Source organism: Pinus tabuliformis, chromosome 8, assembly GCF_031772625.1.
Source record: "Pinus tabuliformis cultivar Carrire ecotype Pingquan chromosome 8, CPIR1, whole genome shotgun sequence".
Lineage (NCBI taxonomy): Eukaryota > Viridiplantae > Streptophyta > Pinopsida > Pinales > Pinaceae > Pinus > Pinus tabuliformis.
In genome coordinates this window covers 518,762,850-518,773,353 of record NC_142294.1, presented here as the reverse complement: position 1 = coordinate 518,773,353, position 10,504 = coordinate 518,762,850, and positions in this window count along the sequence as shown.

The window sequence follows — 10,504 nt, the reverse complement described above, 5'->3', positions numbered from 1 at the left end:
CCAACTACAGACAGAATCCAACCCCATAAGACCCTAACTCGTTTCCATAATAAAAAACAACACCTAATAACCAGAGAACCAAGAACAGACAACGACTCAAGGCCAACAAGAACAGACCAACCCTACAAGTCGTAAAAAAACCAAGACAAGCAAACCACAACAATAGAGCGACGCTACCCGTATTTTGTTCAGGGCAGCTGAAAGTCCAAGCACCGAGACCATCGAGCGGCTCCACCTGTAAGAAGACAAACAGAACGAGATTAGGTTCCAAGAGATAAATCCAGAGAACTGGAAGTGGAATGACTGAATAAAAAAATAGTGTATTGTTACCTGACAGGCAAGCCATAGTCGCATCTTCACCTCGAAAGACCCTCCTGCTCACAAAGGAGTCAAGATATTAGACTCAGGAAGAAAAGGTCCGTAAAAGTCTAGCATGGAACAGTGACTTACCAAGCGAGTTGGCGGAGGAACCAACAGAGAACGCCACCATAACCCTGTCGAATTTGTGAGGGAACGAACCAGCGCTGAAGAGGATGTCACCAAGAACCATGCAGCCATCAATTAACTGTAAACCCCTGTGAAACACAGACAACAACCGATAAAAGATGCACAGAGGCAGAGACCCACTAGGGCAGATTCCAAAACGCACAGTGACAGAGAACATACACACAGAAAAATATAATAACGCAAACCTTACCAGGGTTTCAAGGAATCGCCAGGCGAACAGAAGAATTCCAGGCCGAGTTGACTGAGAAGGCAACCAGGAGCACATAACTCAGTGAGTCAGGTGGACAAGCCTCAGGAAAATACAAAGAAAACCATAGAAGCTGCAAGGGATTGCCGAGAGCTCACAGAGCAAATGACCGAGAGAAACAAAGAGAACCAAATGAGCGCGCATGTGTAAAACCCCAAACCAAGGCGGGTTTGTAGAATCCCGAGGAGGGACAGATGTCCATCAGGCAAGCAACCAGGGTACAATCACCGTAACTCTAATCAATTCAACACAGATTAAAAATCAACCAACACATATATCTGAAATCCCTTTTATTATTATATTCATTGCTGGTACATAACATCATCAGCGCATTGACGACAGGACCACGTGGGCTGGCCCCATCAAGTGTTATCAGAGCAAAATTTTAAGGAAACAGAGGAAGATGGAAGTACAAAGACGAGGACGTGGAAGAGGTGCATGCAGAGTAGCAGATAAGGGCTTGAGAGAACAATTGAGAATCCTTCTTGCTCGCTTGGAAGTAGTAGAGGCAGGTAGGCGAAGAGACCCAGAACTTGGGGATGATAGTGAAGAAGAGGCAGCAACTGCTACAGATGGGTCAGAGGAAGAAGCCCTGGAGTTAAGACTGTTGAGATCGGTACTGTTAGCTAGCAGCAAACCCAAACCTGAGATCCCTAACTATGATGGCAGTCTGTCCGCGGATGTTTTGCTGGATTGGGTAAGTGAGTTAGATAAGTATTTTGAAAATGAAGAGATCAGTGAGGACAAAAGAGTTAGATTTGCTGTGACTAAGTTAAAACGACACGCTGCCTTATGGTGGGATAGTGTCCAAGTAGACAGGAGACGAATGAACAAGCTACCAATAAGAAAGTGGCCAAGGATGGTGGCAAAACTGAAGGGAAGATTTTTGCCTAAAGACTATCAGGTTGAACTTTATCGACGAGTGCAGAATTTAAGGCAAAAAGGTATGACTGTGAAGGAGTACACAGAGGAGTTTTATCGTGTAAATTTGTGGGCTGGTTATACGGATGATACTCCAGAAAAAACAATGAGGTACGTGAATGGCTTGAGACTGGAAATACTAGAAGAGATCAATATTCTCTCTCCACGAAATATAGAAGAGGCCTTTCAGAGTGCTGTAAAGGCTGAAGAGAAAATTAACAGGAAACAGAATAATAGGAGAGGGCGAGGAAATGGCAGAGGATGAGGACAGTCCTATGGCAGAGGGAGAACTGCGCTATTAGCGAAGAAGGCAGCAGTTCCAGAGCTTCAGGGACAACAGAGAAGGGAGATAGCACCAGAGGAGGTCGGCCATATCAGCGGGGAAGAGGAAATGGTCGCGGAAGGGGGACTAATGTCCAGTGCTACAGGTGCCATAAATGGGGGCACAGATCCTTCGAATGCCCGGAAGCTGAACATGCTGGCCAGAGGGGAGAATTTGTTGCGCAGCCTGAGGAAGCTGAAGCACAGCCACAGGAGATAGAAAACGTGGCAGAAACAGGAGAGGCTTTAGTTTTGAACAAAGTATTGTTGAAGCCAGCCAAGGAGATGGCTGAACAGAACTAGCGAAAGGCATTGTTTCGAACAATTTTCAAATCACACGGAAAGTGTTGTAAATTGATCATAGACAGCGGAAGTATGGACAATTTAGTTGCCACCGAAATTGTGGAAAAGCTGGGATTGAACCGGCTTAAGAATCCCATACCTTACAAGGTGTCGCGGCTACAGAAAGGCCACCAACTATTAGTTGATGAATAATGCGAGGTTGAATTTCACATTGGCAAATACCAAGACACGGTGGTCTGTGATATTATGCCAATGGATGTATGCTATATACTACTAGGGAGACCATGGTAGTATGATTGGAAGGTGATGCACGATGGGAAGAAGAATTGTTATAAATTTGTGAAAGATGGGATCAAACATATGCTTGTACCCATCAAAGAGGAGGATGCAGCAGAACCAAGTGGAACAAAAGCATTGTTAATAGGAAGAAAACATTTTGGGAAGTAGATTGAGGAAAATGAGGTCAATTATGCGATTGTAAGGAGGACAAAAACGATGTTGCTGAACAAAGAAAAGTCAGAATTGCCTGCAGAGATTCAGGAGTTGTTAAATGAATTTAAATACATTGTAGTTGACGATCTACCAGATAAGTTTCCGCCCAAGAGGAGCATTAGCCACCATATCGATTTTATACCTGGATCAAGCCTACCGAATAAGGCAGCATATAGAATGAGCCTGAACGATAATGAAGAGATTCATAAACAAGTGCAGAAGTTGTTGGATAAGGGACTGATTAGAGAAAGTTTGAGCCCTTGTGCGGTACCAACAGTACTCGCACCCAAGAAGGGTGGAGAATGGCGAATGTGTACAGATTCGCGAGATATTAATAAAATCACTATTCGGTATAGATTTCGCCTACCCAGAATGGATGACATGATGGATTGTCTTAGCGGGGCAGCTTATTTCACAAAGATTGATCTGAAGAGTGGATATCATCAGATCAGGAATAGAGAAGGAGATGAGTGGAAGACAGCCTTCAAGACCAACGAAGGGCTGTACGAATGGCTGGTCATGCCATTTGGATTAAGCAATGCTCCTAGTACTTTTATGAGATTGATGAATGAGATGCTAAAAGAATTTATTGGCAAGTTTGTGATAGTTTACCTTGATGATATCTTGATTTTCAGCAGAACGAAAGGAGAACATCTTCAACATGTTCGAAGGGTGTTAGAGAAGTTACAACAGAACAAACTACTGATAAACTTAAAGAAATGCACTTTCCTGCAGAAGGAGCTGGCCTATCTAGGGTTTGTAGTTGTAGAAAATGAATTGAAAATGGACCTAGAAAAGATTGTAGCAATCATAAATTGGCCATCACCGAAGAGCTTATTTGAGGTACGTAGTTTTCACGGACTGGCAAGTTTTTATTGGAAATTTATTAGGAATTTCAGTGAAATCTGCGCGCCGATGCTAGAGACCATCAAAAAGGCCAGTCAACCTTTTTGTTGGACCAGGGCGGCAGAAGACGGTTTTCAGCTCTTAAAGCAGAAGATTATGTAGAGGCCAATCTTGAGGCTGCCCGATTTTAATAAACTCTTTCAGGTTCGGTGTGACGTAAGTGGAACAGCTATTGGCGCTGTGCTCAGTTGGGAAGACAGACCAGTGGCATTCTTTAGTGAAAAATTAAATGAGAGCCGACAGAAATACTCCTCGTATGACAAGGAATTTTATGTCGTGGTCCAAGCTTTAAAACATTGGAGGCACTACCTGCTGGGCAATGAGTTCGTATTATTTTATGATAAGTCGGCGTTACAATATGTAATGGAGCAGCACAAGTTAAACCATAAGCACGCCAAATGGGTAGAAAACTTGTAGAGTTTCACTTTCGTGTTAAAACACATAAGTGGGCAAGCCAATAAAGTGGCAGATGCCTTAAGCAGAAGAGCTTTGCTCTTACAGGAAAGTAGCATATAGGTGATGGGATTCGAAAATCTGAAGGATTTGTACCGAACCGACATAGATTTCAAAGAAGCTTTTGAAGCCTGCCAAAATCCTGTGTTGAGGAATGAAAGCCCATGGTTAGACTATAATTTGCAGGAAGGATTATTGTTCAGAGGTGGGCAGTTATGTTTCCCGGACTGTTCGATGAGGGAAAATATTGTACAGGAGAAGCATAGTGGTGGACTAGCGGGACATTTTGGCATCAACAAAACTTTGGAGCAACTCAGACATTTTTATTATTGGCCCAAAATGAGCAGGGATGTACAAAGATATGTGAACAGGTGTAAAGTCTGCCAACTGGCGAAAGGACACAGTCAAAACATTGGACTTTACACACCACTACCTATTCCAAGCAGGCCATGGGACTCAGTCCGCATTGACTTTGTCTTAGGACTGCCTAGAACGCAGCAGGGATATGATTCAGTAATGGTGGTGGTAGATAGATTTTCGAAAATGGCTCATTTTATTCCTTTCCAGAAAACTAGTGATGCCACGTACGTGGCTCACCTGTTTTTCATGGAGGTTGTTAGACTACATGGCCTACCTAGATTTATCATTTCAGACAGGGATGTAAAATTCATAGGACACTTTTGGCGCACCCTGTGGAAAAAGTTGGGAACGGAATTGAATTTCAGCTTTGTGTATCATCCACAGATTGATGGACAAACGGAAGTGGTGAATAGGATCTTGGGGAATTTATTACGGAGTCTAACTGGAGAAAATTCACGGTTATGGGATCCTGCTCTAGCTCAGGCAGAATTCTCTTATAACGATTCGCCCAATAGTAGCATCAGACACAGCCAATTGCAGATTTTATACAGCATGCATCCTCGGGGAATACATGAACTGCGAGATTTGGGAAAGTTGGAACGGAGAAGCGCGGATGGGGAAGATTTTTCTGAAGCAATGAGCGAACTTCATGAAAAGGTCAAATTAAAATTGTAGGACAACATACAGAAGTATAAGCAACAAGCAGATTCAAAGCGAAGATAAGTGCAATTTAATGTTGGAGATGAGGTTCTCGCGCACCTGCACAAGGAACGCTTTCCAAAAGGCAAGTATAATAAACTAAAGTATAAGAAAATTGGTCCATGCAAGATCTTACGTAATTTTTTAGCCAACGCTTATGAAATTCAGCTGCCACCCGATATAGACATATCACCTATTTTCAATGTGGTGGATCTATTCCCATATAATTCCCAAGCAGAGGACGACAGTGTGGTATGGCCAGAACGAGACACCCAAATTGGAGACAGTTCTTGGAAGAATCATTTGCCTTTGGCTCAGTCCCATGAGATTGAAGGGATCCTCAGTACCCAGGTAGCCAAGAAGACACGTAGGAAAGAATATCTATGATATCTCGTCAAGTGGAGAGACCTTCCAATGGAGGAGAGCTCGTGGCTCGACGCGGCGCAGATATAGAAGGCTGGCTATTCGGTGGAGGAACTCATGGAATGGAGCCATGATTTTCTTTTACCTCGGGAGCCTGATGCAAGAGCATCTGGCTGATAGAAGCAAGGTTGACATGGCTTCTGAAGAGGATGGAGAAAACAGTTCGCTGGATGGATAATATTTGTTTTTTTTTTTTATTTTACTTTTTTTTTTAAATTAAAGTTTCCTAAGATTAATGTAATGACTTTTAATTAGGAGTAGTAGTAATTAGTTAAATTTGTTGTTTCCAGACAGTTATATTACTGTTGTAAAAGCATGAAAAGAAAATGTACTAGCCAACTATGAAAAGTTCCACGTAAGGAACAACTGATGTAACCAACCAGACAAACCAACAGCAGTTAAAACCGTTTGAAAACAGTGTTATTAAAGGAGGGAAATAGGCACATTACAGGGTTCGACTATGTAAGAAATTAATAGAGAAAGAAATATAATTATTGTTTTGTGCACACACAATCCTACAGCGTCCTCAATGCTATGTAACATTTATCATTATTTTATCATGTGAATACTGTCAATATACTGCTACAGGTTCTGAACCAGAAGAAGAAGATAGTCAAGTTGGACGAAAGGTAACAACGTCTAGTTACAAATAGCACAACCAAAATAATCAGGCATTACATAACCATAACAGGTATGTGAATTTACGAAAGCAATCCAAATTTATTCCAGCACAGAATTCATAGGGTTACAAAATACAATCATCCAAAGTCCATTATATGTTCACATTTTTGTTCAAAAGTAAAAGACCAAACCCAGTTTGCAGACGTGGGGACTAAACCAACTACATACAGAAGCCAACCCCATAAGACCCTAACTCGTTTCCATAATCAATGACAAAGCCTAATAACCAGATAACCGAGAATAGATAGCGGCTCAAGGCCAACAAGAACAGACCAACCCTACAAGTCGTAAAAAAAAAAGACAAGCAAACCACAACAACAGAGCGACGCTACCCATATTTTGTTCGGTGCAGCTGAAAGTCCAAGCACCAAGACCATCGAGCGGCTCCACCTGTAAGAAGACAAACAAAACGAGATTAGGTTCCAAGAGATAAATCCAGAGAACTGAAGTGGAGTGACTGAATAAAAAAATAGTGTATTGTTACCTGACAGGCAAGCCATAGTCGCATCTTCACCTAGAAAGACCCTCCTGCTCACAAAGGAGCCATGATATTAGACTCAGGAATAAGAGGGGCGTAAAAGTCTAGCGTGGAACAGTGACTTACCAAGTGAGTTGGCGGAGGAACCAACAGAGAACACCACCATAACCCTGTCGAATTTGTGAGGGAACGAACCAACGCTGAAGAGGATGTCACCAAGAACCATGCAACCATCAATTAACTGTAAACCCTCGTGAAACACAGACAACAACCGATAAAAGACGCATAGAGGCAGAGACCCACTAGGGCAGATTCCAAAATGCACAGTGACAGAGAACATACACATAGAAAAATATAATAACGCAAACCTTACCAGGGTTTCAACGAATCGCCGAGTGAACAGAAGAATTCCAGGCCGAGTTCCAAATGACGGAGACCAAGAAGGAAACCAGGAGCACATAACTCAGTGAATCAGGCGGACAAGCCTCAGGAAAATACAAAGAAAACCACAGAAGATGCAAGGGATCGCCGAGAGCTCGCAGAGCAAATGACCGGGAGAAACTACGAGAACCAAATGAGTGCGAAGGTGTAAAACCCCAAACCAAGGCAGGGTCGTAGAATCCCGAGGAGGGACTGATGTCCATCAGGAAAGCAACTAGGGTACAATCACCGTAACTCTAATCAATTCAGCAAAGATTAAAAATCAACCAACACATATATCCGAAATCCCTTTTATTATTATACTCATTGCTGGTACATAACATCATCAGCGCATTGACGACGGGACCACGTGGGCTGACCCCATCACCCAAACTATGATAGATGTGTAAAAACAGAAAGAGGTTTTTGTAAATGATCCGTTCTTGCTAGAAAACTATTTCACATTTGAAAATTCGTCTCCAACCTCTTGGAAATGGTGTCCAAAGTTGATGGCAAAAACATAAAATTATGCAATATTTAAATCTAGAAACATGGGATGCAAAGATTCATTCGAATATTCCTAACCATGAAGCCTTCGTAAAAATTGAGAGATATATTATTTAATGAACTCATTCCCAACAAAAACCACTTTTGTTTATCAAAAGTTCATTTCCACTTGTTTCTATTTGATTTGTCAACGCAATAAGAATAGTTGTTATGTACATATAGAGATAAATATAGAACTATTAAGTTTGATATCTCTCATAAATAAATAAGTTATTCGCATGCACAAGAATAGAACAATTATGTTGATAATTCTTGAAAAGAAGTAAGTTATTCACATGCATAAAATAGAACAATTATCTTAGTAATTCTTGAAACATAATTAAGTTATATCATCTAAAATATTATTAAGGATGTTCTCATGATGCATATGCATTAAATATTTAAAGAAAAATATTGTACTCTTAAAGAGAATATGTGCTTATGTGCATAGGAATAATATCTAGTATATTTGATTCACTGGAAATGAATATGTGAGTAACTTTTTTGAGAAAGAGTTCTATTAAAGCCTTTGCATAAAATACCATGGGTTGTGTTATTTGAGAATGTTTTTTTATTTATGCTATTTCTTTATGAAATATGAAAAATTTTCAAATGTGTGAAATGATGGGAAAATATTTTGTATTGCGTGCATCATGGCTAGTGAGTTAGCTAACATTTGGAAAAGGAATAATTAGTGTGTTAAATTCCTGCTAATATATATCTATATATATATATATATATATATATATATATATATATATATATATATATATATATATATATATATATATATATATATATATCTGTGTGTGTGTGTATGAAAAGAAGTATCTTTTGTGTTAGAACTCCTAAAAAGAAGAGAAGAGAAAAACAAGTCCTTGTATATATTATGGAATTAGATTCTTAGAGAGGAAAATGGGCAAACGTATGCTTTATCTTGCTTAGATTCTTCTTGAGGTTTCTTTATAGAAACATATACACTTGCATGCATGGGAAAATATAATTTTGGTATTCATTTTTTAAAGGAAATGAAGGTTCAATCGCATAATATTGATTGTATTAACCTTCTTTTGGGAAGAATAATATTTAATTGCACACATAAAGGGATTAAATATGGTATTAGTTTTCTTTTAGGAGAAGATTATGTATAGTTATTGGGATAAATATTTTGGTAAGAGAGAAGTGTTTCTTTGCATTTATGAAAGAATAAATGTTATGTGTTTGATCTCTTCGAAAAGAAATGTGTTTATCTTTCCATGGAAGATTTAGTCAATTTTCTTTGGAAAAAAATATACGTTTCACATAAAAGAGGAATGCACTATCATGTTATTTTATGTTGAAGAGGACAAGTAGTTGCATGCACAAAATTATAAGTATTATGTGAAGTATGTTTGAAATAGAGCTTGCATTTCATACATAATAGCCATTGTGAATTACCACTCCTCAAACTCTCAAGATATAAGGACATATCGAGAAGAAAAAGGTCCAAGAAGTGAAATATCACATCGAGAAAGAAGAAATGACTCCAACCATATCTTCTAATGCATTGGATGGAATTACCACTCCTCAAACTATCAATATAGAAGGACATATCAAGAATAAAAATGTTCAAGTAGTGAAAGATCACATCGAGCATCAAGACATGAATCTAACCATATCTTATAATGCATTGGAAGAAATTACCACTCCTCAAACTCTCAAGATAGAAGGACATGTCAAGAAGAAAAGATTCAAGTAGTGAAAGATCACATCGAGCATCAGCAAAAAGTTCTCCAAATTTTAAAGGATAGCGCCACTTTGGTGTATAATCGAATGAAACAATAGGCAAATCAACATCGAAATGAAAGAAGTTTTGATGTAGGCGATTGGGTATTTTTATGGCTACATCTCAGGAAAGCTATTTATGAGAAGGAAATGTTGGCAATACTACATGCAGTTAAGAAATGGCGACCTTACATAATGGGAATACACTTCAAGGTAAAAATGGATCATGATAGTCTTAAATAATTTTTAGAACAAATATTATCTTCAGAAGAGTAGAAAAAATGGGTCATAAGTATGTTGGGTTATGAATTTGAAATCATCTACAAATGTTGTGGCAAATGCACTCTCAAGAAAGGACGAGGATGTGGAAGCATTTTTCTGCGCCATTTTTATTATCCAACCAGATTTGATAAATGAAGCAAGGGATGAATGTAAGAAGGATGAAGAAGTGTGGCCACTCATTCAAAAGTTGTATAAGGTCCCAGTACAAATAATATTGCCAAAACCTGATGAAGAATGTAAAATAATATTGGAACCTGGAGCAGTCACAGAAACGAGAACCCGACATCTATGAAATCGATCAATTTTAGAGTATCTCATCAAGTGGAAGAACTTAACCACTGAAGATTCCACATGGGAGGAGAAGAATTTTATACATAAGCATCAAGAACTACTGAAGCGTTGACGAGAACAATTTTTGAAGGAGAGGGGCATGTTAGGTCCCTATACTTCTAGTGTACCCATTTGTTGTTATTAGTACAACCCCCTTATTATAATGTTGTGCCCATGTAGTCCCTATATTGTTATTATTGTACCCCATAGAAGCCCACTATTGTTATTATTATGCCCTTACATTATTATTGTTATGTCGACTCTGATTATATTATGACCCGTTAGACTCCTATATATAGAAAGGAGGTCTTTTCATTTGTATCATCCAAGAATTGTTCATTATGTAATTTAAAGGAGGTTTCACCCTTGAA